The sequence below is a fragment of the Euphorbia lathyris genome, chromosome 9 (assembly GCF_963576675.1).
Source record: "Euphorbia lathyris chromosome 9, ddEupLath1.1, whole genome shotgun sequence".
Taxonomy (NCBI): Eukaryota; Viridiplantae; Streptophyta; class Magnoliopsida; order Malpighiales; family Euphorbiaceae; genus Euphorbia; species Euphorbia lathyris.
The window spans coordinates 62,062,495-62,072,434 of NC_088918.1; positions in this window are offsets into that span (position 1 = coordinate 62,062,495).

Sequence of the window (9,940 nt, forward strand, 5' to 3'; positions counted from 1 at the left end):
AATAATAGTTTTAGCATGTTTTTCTGAAACAGTTTCATTTTTTGGGGACTTTCTATTGTTTGATAGCTATTCTCATAGGTTGTTGCACACTAGCAGTTGATCATGTTGTAATTTTGGCATTTTTCGATGTGTAAAATATGATATTCAACCAATTGTCGTTTCTTTATGGTATTATTTCGTATTATATAGAGCTCCATTCAATCCAAATTTTTTATTTATTTTTTTTAATGAAAAATGCATCATTTGTGTCGGCCCTTTAAAAAGCACGATGCAAATGACTCTTTTCCGACAGAAAATCCGTCGGTAAAACATTCATTTGCATCGGCCCTTTAAAATGGCCGACGCAAATGAGACATCATTTGCATCGGCCCTTTAAAAGGGCCAACGCAAATGAGACAGCATTTGCATCGGCTCTTTAAAGGGCCGACGCAAATGCTATAACCATTTGCATCGGCCGACGGCCGATGCAAACCCATTTGCGTTGAGGGCTTTTGCATCGGCCAAAAAACGATGCAAATGGCTCTAAACGGCCGATGCAAATGCTCCTTTTTCCACTAGTGTTTGTTGAAATATGTGTTGGGATCTATATTGTGTTTATTGAGGAAGAACCTACCCTATGAGGAGTCTGTGAGAGGTGATCTTGTGGTGAAGAATGTGGACTTCATAGAGTATTTATTGAGTGGGAATGGCTTCTTGGGGAATATAGAGAAGATGGGAGATACTCAAGATTTGCGGGATAGTGGCCAAGTTAGTGAAGGTGCAAGGCTTGAAGTCCCGAGATTGTTAACCCAAGGTGAGAAATGAGCTAATACGAGTGTTCTTAGGCTCACTATGAAGTGGGTTGACAAGTGTCACTGGGATATCCCATTTGATGTCAACCATGAGTGAGTAGAGGGTGAGCCTAGCATCTGGGTTGATGACGCGAGGCATAGAGAAGTCCGAGAATGTTCAACTCAAAGTCATGTTAAGGTTTTGAAGAGTTCTCAAGGGATTGCTCCAAATTGGATTGATATGTTTCATCACGACATTCCATTCGAGGTAGGCTATGAGTAAGAGAAGGTTATGGTGACTCATTAAGTTAGTGATGTCGAGATCGAGAGGGTCCAGAGGTGGATCGTTCGACATGCCATGGGAAGTTGGAAGAGAAAGCAAGATCTTGTTGGGAAGTGGTTTGACAAGCTTCGTCGAGATATACCATTTGATGTCGGTAGAAAGTGGGAAACGAGTGTCCCGGAGGATGAGAACTGCGTTGAGACACAAGTGGAAATGTGGGGAAAAGTTCGTGTGGAGTCGGAGATATGTGGAATAGGCTTCTAGAATTCATTTCGAACAACACATTGGGTCGATTTGAGAGCTTGACGTCCACTCAAGACTAACAAGCTTCATCCATACGTAATGAGTAACTTGAGCGCAAGTTCTTTTCAAACGAAAGTGAATGATGCAGCGCATCTTCTTCAAGGGTTCGAATTTGGGCGAAGGGAGTCGAGTGAGACACGAAGAACAGACGAACACACAGAGAAAATGGGCAAAAATGACCCACATGGCGTGTCAACCCTTACACACAACATGTGGAGTGGGTTCTGGTTCGAGTGGAGATGGCACGGGGAGCTAGGAAGAATGAGATCACGCGCCGAAGGCAGAAACTCAACCACACGTCGTGTGACTTGACTCACATGCCGTCTGGGCTCACTCACACGGCGTGTAAGGTTGAGTTCCACCATAAAAGACTATGGGACAATGTCGTCATTTTTTTGTCACTCTTTGGGAATTACTATTTTACGACTCATGTATTTGTTGTTTTGCCATTTAGGGTTAATAACCTAAATGTCATTTGAGTATGCCCTTCCCATTCCACCCCTATCACTCTATATTATGATGCAACCCTAGCTAGGGCTTTTCGTAGTTTACATTTTATTTGGGAGGGCTATATAAGCCTCATTCTTTGTAAGGATAGTTTTTAATCAATCAAAATTATAGTCTTCTTTTTTGAAGCTTTGTTAAGGTTTTTATACCTTCAACAACGAGGAATTTTCATTTCCTACGGATTTAGTCCATGAAACCCGGGATTAACTCATTCTTGTTTATCTGGAGAAGAACCCTCTTTGTTGATTTACGATTGAAATCAACTCGTCCAAAGCCGGTCTGTATCACTTGAGTTATTTTTTAACTTTTTTAACTCATTTAGATAACTCATTCCAAATTCATATAAAACTAATTAACTTTAAAAGAAGCTCATTTTAATAATTTCTTCTGTAACCTTTCTTTAATATAAACTGTGTATCGATTTTGATCACATTGACCTTAATGAATATGTAGTATTTAGTCATTCATAGTTAGATCTACGCTTATTAGAATTCTATGGTAGAGATTCAAAGCATTCTAATATTTAAATTTAATAAGTTTAGATCTAACAGTAAATAACCAAATTCATGTAGTCATTAATGTCTGTATCATTATGTTACCTAATTTCCTTCTCAAACGAAGGTTTATTCGCTAAAAACACTTTCAACTTGGCCAAGTTCGAGGTTTTTTCCATCTTTTAGTCGGATAAATATTTACTTTGTTTTTCTTTTTTTTTATTTAATAAAACTTTGGATCGATCTAGAACTATAATAGGTTTGATTGTTTCTCCTTTATTTGGAGTGTATTGTTCTTTCTCAGGATATGGAAAGTATGTCTCCCTTCCCGGGTCTTATGTCTCCCTATATGAGTGTTATAAAGTTTCATTCATGGAAAGACATAGAGTTTTATCTATTATTATTATTATTATTATTATATAGATCCAACTCATTGAAGGATTATGAAGTCATTCCTAAAGAAAAAGACTTTGAAGTTAATTTTAGATGGAGTGTGTTTCAATCTGTTGTATAAAAAACAGTTCAAGCATTGTCTATTATAACACTATAACGATCTATGAAATTGCAGATGCAGATTAAATATCCTATTATGTACTTCTAGATTGTAATTTTTTAATTACTTATATCAAGATGTATTATTTTCTTAGAGAAAAAATGCAACAAAAAGATAAAGATGAATGAAATCTTATATAAATTCAAGCTGAAGTCTGTACAAATCATAAAGTATACGGAAGAAAACATGTCATAAATAGGAAGATTATCCACAAAAGGGAAACCTAAACCAAAGGATGAAGCACACATTCAATAAAATACATATACTTCCCACAAATCTTGAGCAACGTAGAAAAACAGCTCCAATCCAAATTTTATCATTAACATCCTTCCAGATAGAAGGATAAATAGACATGTATTAATCCTACTAAAACACATAAATATAATAATATATGTTGTATTGACAATGAATGGTATAGATGAACCACTTCCACTCATGTTAAACTCAAAAAGCATCAAAATGAAAAAAATTATGAATGATAGACGCAAATCAAGTAGAAAAGGAATTCGATTAGAGAGCTAGTGTAACCCCCTCATTTGGATCACATGATATCTCACACAATATCAGTCATAGACATGTTTTCAATTCTCAATCATATAAACTTCAATCTCATATAAATTTTACATATTATACATAAGAGAAAGCATTTATAATTTACAATACACATTTAAGTCATTATCCGACACAGAGGATTTACAAAACAAAAGTACATTCACAAGACTCCAAAATGCCTAGATGAGAATGGACTGACACTGCTGGTGCGACCTTAAACAAGAAGAACTCCACCTAACCTGTAAAATCTGTTGGCAAGGGGTGAGCTGCCTACTCAATAAACACATATGCACAAACCAAAATAGGTCATCAGTACCAAGTTAGAATTTATTCATTTAGAATAGTAATACTGATTTTAGAAAGGCCTTGCTATACTTAGACAATATATATAAAATGGTCCTTGGGCCCAATCTGTATTCCGACTCACTAAATTCGGAATACAATCATCTGTGCTACGGAGGAGTTACACTCACTCACGTACTCATATATCTCAACACATGTGCTTCCGGCTCACAATATTCGGATAGAACTCTCAACTTGGACCATTTCACATATCCATCTAAGCAAGCTCATATTCATTTATAATCCAACCATTATTCAGTTCCAGTATGTGCACAAGGCTTAACATGCCGTATTTACGCATAACATTGCAACATACTCAATCATAACACTTTCTTATCAATCATGACGTATCATAAACACTCAAACATTATCCACATCATTCACATCAGATTCAACCACATCTCACACTCAACAAGTCACAAGGCACAATACATTCATACACATATATAAGCAATATGCTTACCGTCGCACTTGGTTCGATCTATTCAACACGATCGGGTGTGCGTTCAATTGCACCTTGCCCTCCTAATGTCACATAACATTGATACAATTAGACTTAACATAAACTTAATGAAAATAGAAACTAAGGAATGCTATATGATTTATAAGACACTAATGCCACAAAGTTCATGCAATCTAATCCTTTTGTCTTAGATCATCACATGACCTACTTGCACACATTCTGCCATAACTTTCTGTATATGAATCCAAATGCCCTGATTCTTGAACCTACTGAAACTAGACATATATGGGTAGAACATATCCAAAATTCACTTTAATATCACTTCTACACAATATATGGCATGCAAAATGATTCGGTCCTGTTTCCAGCCAAGAAACAGACTATTCAGATTTGCATCTACCATAATTCACTCAACCTAGCTCACAATAAACACAATGGATTGCCAAATCCTTTTACAGACATATACTTCAAGTATTGAGGAACACTTTTGTATAAAGAAACTTTCTCCAATTCGGACTTTAAGATCCTCAAAATGCTACATCAACATGGCTGCCTCACATGACATTCAATTTCGAGGCAGTCATGATCCATCTAGGTTTTCTTCCTCTATATATGGAATTAAAGTCCCATATTTTACAGAGGGTTTCATAACACATATAGGAACATATGTTATTATTTATGTATCTTCAAATTCGAACAATATCAATATGAAAAATAGGCTCCAAAATGACTGAAAGCAGTGCCCTAGATTTCTGTTTAGGGCACTTGATACATATCTTTCATTTGGACAGCCTAAAACCAATGAAAACAACACCAAAACTCAACAAGATCAATCACAACTCATCCACAACAAATCCTATGATCATACCTAGGTTTTTTCAGAATCTCCAACTCATAGAAAACAAGCTAAAACAGCATACTAACCTTCAACTTGTGTCTATCACCTAGTATGCTTCCTAACTTGACTTGTTTGGCTTGAAAATGGAAGAAATTGGTAGAGTTTTGTTTGGAGGATGTTAGGGTATATCAAAGGAAGGTTTGCTGAAGTTTTGGTCGAAATTGTGGCTGGAAATGAGGAGAAATGAGTTGTATCAATCATTGTTAAAACAAAGAGGCATACTTTGTCTTACTTGAGTGACACCTCGTGCTTGCTCACAAACCTCCAATCCAGCCCTCCACAAATGTAAGTTAATCAATTTAGGACATATGAATTCATTAATTCATTCATTTAAGTCCTAACTCAATTAACCAATCGTTACATCTTAACGACACACTAATCGCCTACTAATCGCACGATAATCGCATTATGCATACAAAACTTCTACTGACAATGAGATGAATCTAAAATGTATGTATTCAATCATGAAAATATATATGAATGTGGGAAGACTCATATGTTAAGGTTTTGGGGATGTTACAGTTCTTCCCCCCTTAAAGAATTTCGTCCCCGAAATTCACTTACCAGAAGCTTCAAATAGGTAAGGATACTGTGTCCTCATATTTTCTTCTACCTCCCAAGTTGCCTCATCAAGTGTTTGATTATGACTCCATCTCACCTTAACCATTGGAATTTCACGGTTTCTGAGTCGTTTCATTTCTCGTCCCAAAATCTCTAAAGGTTGCTCACGAATAGTTAAGTCTGCATTCACTATTGCAATCTCAGGTTCAGGAATCATATGACTTGGGTCTGATCTATATCTTCTCAATACTGACACATGAAATACATCATGTATTAAAGACAATTCTGGTGGTAAAGCTAACCTATAAGCCAATGGTCCAACTCTCTCAATGATCTCATAAGGCCCAATGTATCTTGGATTCAACTTCCCTCTTCTACCAAAACGAACTATTCCTTTCCATGGGGATATTTTTAAAAACACTTTATCTCCAACTTTATATTCCATCTCCCTTCGGTGCTGATCCACATAGGCTTTCTGACGTTCCTGTGCAGCTTTTAAATACTTCTTTATGACATTGATCTTCTCAACAGTTTCCTGGACTAACTCAGGTCCTTCCAATTGTCTCATTCCTTCAACATCCCAACATATAGGGCTTCTACACGGTCTTCCATATAGTGCCTCATAAGGTGCCATGCCTATACTTGAATGATAACCATTATTATAAGCAAACTCCATAAGAGGTAAATGTATATCCCACTCACCTTGGAAATTAAGAACACAAGCTCTCATCATATCCTCTAAGGTCTGAATAGTTCTTTCCGATTGTCCATCTGTCTGTGGATGAAAAGCTGTACTGAAATGCAATTTTGTTCCCAATGAGTGCTGTAAACTGCCCCAAAATCTAGATGTAAATCTAGGATCACGATCTGAAACAATAGATATAGGTACTCCATGCAACCTCACTATTTGTTCCACATAAAGTCTAGCCAATTTATCCATCGAGTCTGTCTGTTGAACCGGTAGAAAGTGAGCAGATTTCGTAAGTCTATCCACTATCACCCATATACTATCGTGTCTACGCCTTGTTCTTGGTAATCCCATCACAAAATCCATAGTGATCCTCTCCCATTTCCACTCTGGTATGGTTAAAGGTTTTAGTTTTCCCACGGGAGCTTGATGCTCAGCTTTAACCTGTTGACATGTCAAACATTTGGAAACAAAATCAGATACATCTTTCTTCATTGTAGGCCACCAGTAAAAAGGTCTCAAATTTCTGTACATCTTTGTCATTCCTGGGTGCATAGCATAAGGAGAATTATGTGCTTCCTGTAGAATTTTTGATCTTAAATTTGCTACATCTGGAACACATAATCGACTACCTATCATCATAGTTCCATCATCTTCCACAGAAATATCAGGTCTTTTACCTTGTTGTACATGATCTCGCATTTTCTGTAAATAAGGATCATGCCATTGTGCTTCTTGGATCCTTTCTTTCAAATCTGGTTTTACTCGTAGTGTAGCCATCAAACCTGTTACTTCATTTACTTCTAACTGCACATCCATGGCTCGCATCTCCACTAGTGAATTGAAACTATAATTCTTCATACTAGCCACAATATCAACACTCTTTCTACTCAAAGCATCTGCAACCACATTAGCTTTTCCTGGATGGTAATCTATTGTACAATCATAATCTTTTAATAGCTCAATCCATCTCCTTTGTCTTAGGTTCAACTCCTTCTGTGTAAAGATGTACTTCAAACTCTTGTGATCAGTGAGAATCTGAAATGTCTCCCCATATAGGTAATGTCTCCATACCTTCAATGCATGGATGACTGCTGCCAACTCTAAGTCGTGTGTGGGGTAATTCATCTCATGAGGTCTCAGTTGCCTAGAAGCATATGCAATGACTTTCCCATTTTGCATTAGAACACATCCCAAACCTTATCCCGAGGCATCTGTATAAACAACAAAGCCACCACCTTCAGAAGGTAACACTAACACTGGTGCGGAAGTCAATCTCTTCTTTAGTTCCTCAAAGCTTTGGTGACATTTATCATTCCACTGGAATACAACTCCCTTTCTCAGCAATTTAGTTAATGGACCTGCAATCAGAGAAAAACCCTCTACAAATCTCCTGTAATAACCAGCTAACCCAAGAAAACTCCTAAGCTCTGTAACGTTCTTTGGCGGTTCCCATTCATCAATAGCTTTAATTTTGGAAGGGTCGGGTTGAACCCCTTCACCTGACACCACATGACCAAGGAATACAACTTCATCCATCCAAAATTCACATTTGCTCAGCTTTGCATACATCTGATTATCTCTTAAAATTTTCAAAACAATTCTCAAATGTTGTTCATGCTCACCCACAGTTCTTGAATACACTAGGATATCATCAATGAATACCACAACAAACTTATCTAGATATGGCTGAAAAGTCTTGTTCATTAATGCCATGAAAGCTGCAGGAGCGTTAGTCAAGCCAAAAGGCATCACAAGAAACTCAAAATAACCATACCTTGTACGAAAAGCAGTTTTAGGTATGTCAGCTTCTGCAACTCTCAACTGCCAATAGCCCGATCGTAGATCAATCTTTGAAAAATGACGAGCTCCTCTAAGCTGATCTAGCAAATCATCAATTCGAGGCAATGGATACTTGTTTTTCACTGTCATTCTGTTCAATTGTCTGTAATCAATACACAATCGCATACTTCCATCTTTCTTCTTCACAAATAATACAGGTGCTCCCCACGGTGAAGTACTGGGTCGTATAAACCCCTTTTCAAGTAGTTCTTCTATTTGTTTCTTCAATTCTTGTAATTCCATTGGAGCCATTCTATATGGAGCAATTGATATAGGAGATACTCCTGGCATGGTCTCAATAGAAAAATCAATCTCCCTATGAGGTGGTAATCCTGGTAGTTCATCTACGAATACATCTGCAAAATCTCTCACCACTGGAATATTCTCCAATTTGCCTCCATCCTCCCTAGTGTCCACAACATGAGCTAAATATGCCTCACACCCATTTCTAATCCATCTAATTGCTTGAATTGCAGATATTAAACAAGATGGCACAACCTTTCTCTCCCCAACAAATAACACAGTTGATTCTGAATTACAATGTAACACAACTTCCTTTGAACAACAATCCACTTTAGCTTCATATTTACACAACCAATCCATCCCCAAAATAATATCAAATTCTCTAAACCCCATAACTACTAAATCTATAGGGAACTCACTTCCCCTCACTTTTATAGGACAATCTCTCAGAACCTGATTTACAATCACATTATTCCCAACTGGCAGGATAACTCCCACATCATATCCTAATGGTTCTACCTTCCCATTTATTTTCAATATAAACTCAGGTGTTATGTATGAATGAGTGGATCCAGGGTCAATCAAAACAAAAGCTAAGGTATCAAGGATAGAAATTGTATCGGATATAACCTCTGGTGCTGTTTGAGCTTCACCTCTCGTCATATTGAAGGCTCTATTTCGTGGTAAAGTTTGTGTCTGTCCGCCCATAGGAGCATCATGTCTACCCCATCTACCTCCTCCTCGACCTCTGCCTCTGCCTCTATCCACTCCAGCTGTACCACCTCCTATATTAGACTGAGGTTGAACTCTCTCTCCTCTATCAACTAACAAGGGACAATTATTACGATAATGGCCTGTTTCTCCACACTCAAAACATGTACCCTTCTTAAATGAACCATAACACTCTCCTGTGTGAGATCGGCCACATCTGCCACAAACCAGGGAAGGTCCCCAACACTCACCTCTGTGTACCCGTCCACATGTCTGACAAGCTGGAAAAGATGTTGTTCTCGCTCCTCCTCTATACCCACTATTAAACCGACCACCTGAAAATCTGTTACTACCCACAGATGGAGCACTACTAAAAACATCTCCAAATCCGCCCGTGATCTAGTCCCACCATGATGGATACTACTACTACCTCTAAATTGTTGAGAATAGCCTCTAGAAGAAACTGAGAATCCACCTCTCTTTGATGGCCTGCTAGACTGGCCTTCTGTATCAAATCTAGCCCTTTTAGTTACAAAAAGTTGTTCTTTATCTTTCACAATTTCCTCCGCTCTGAGTGCAGATTCTACTAACAATCTAAAGCTCGTTTCATGTGCATGAATCCCCATTCTAACATCTGGGTGTAGACCATGTTCAAACCTGCGACATTTTGCTTCTTCTGTAGCCACATTTGCAGGTGCATATTTGGCTAAAGTGTTAAACTTAAGCTCGT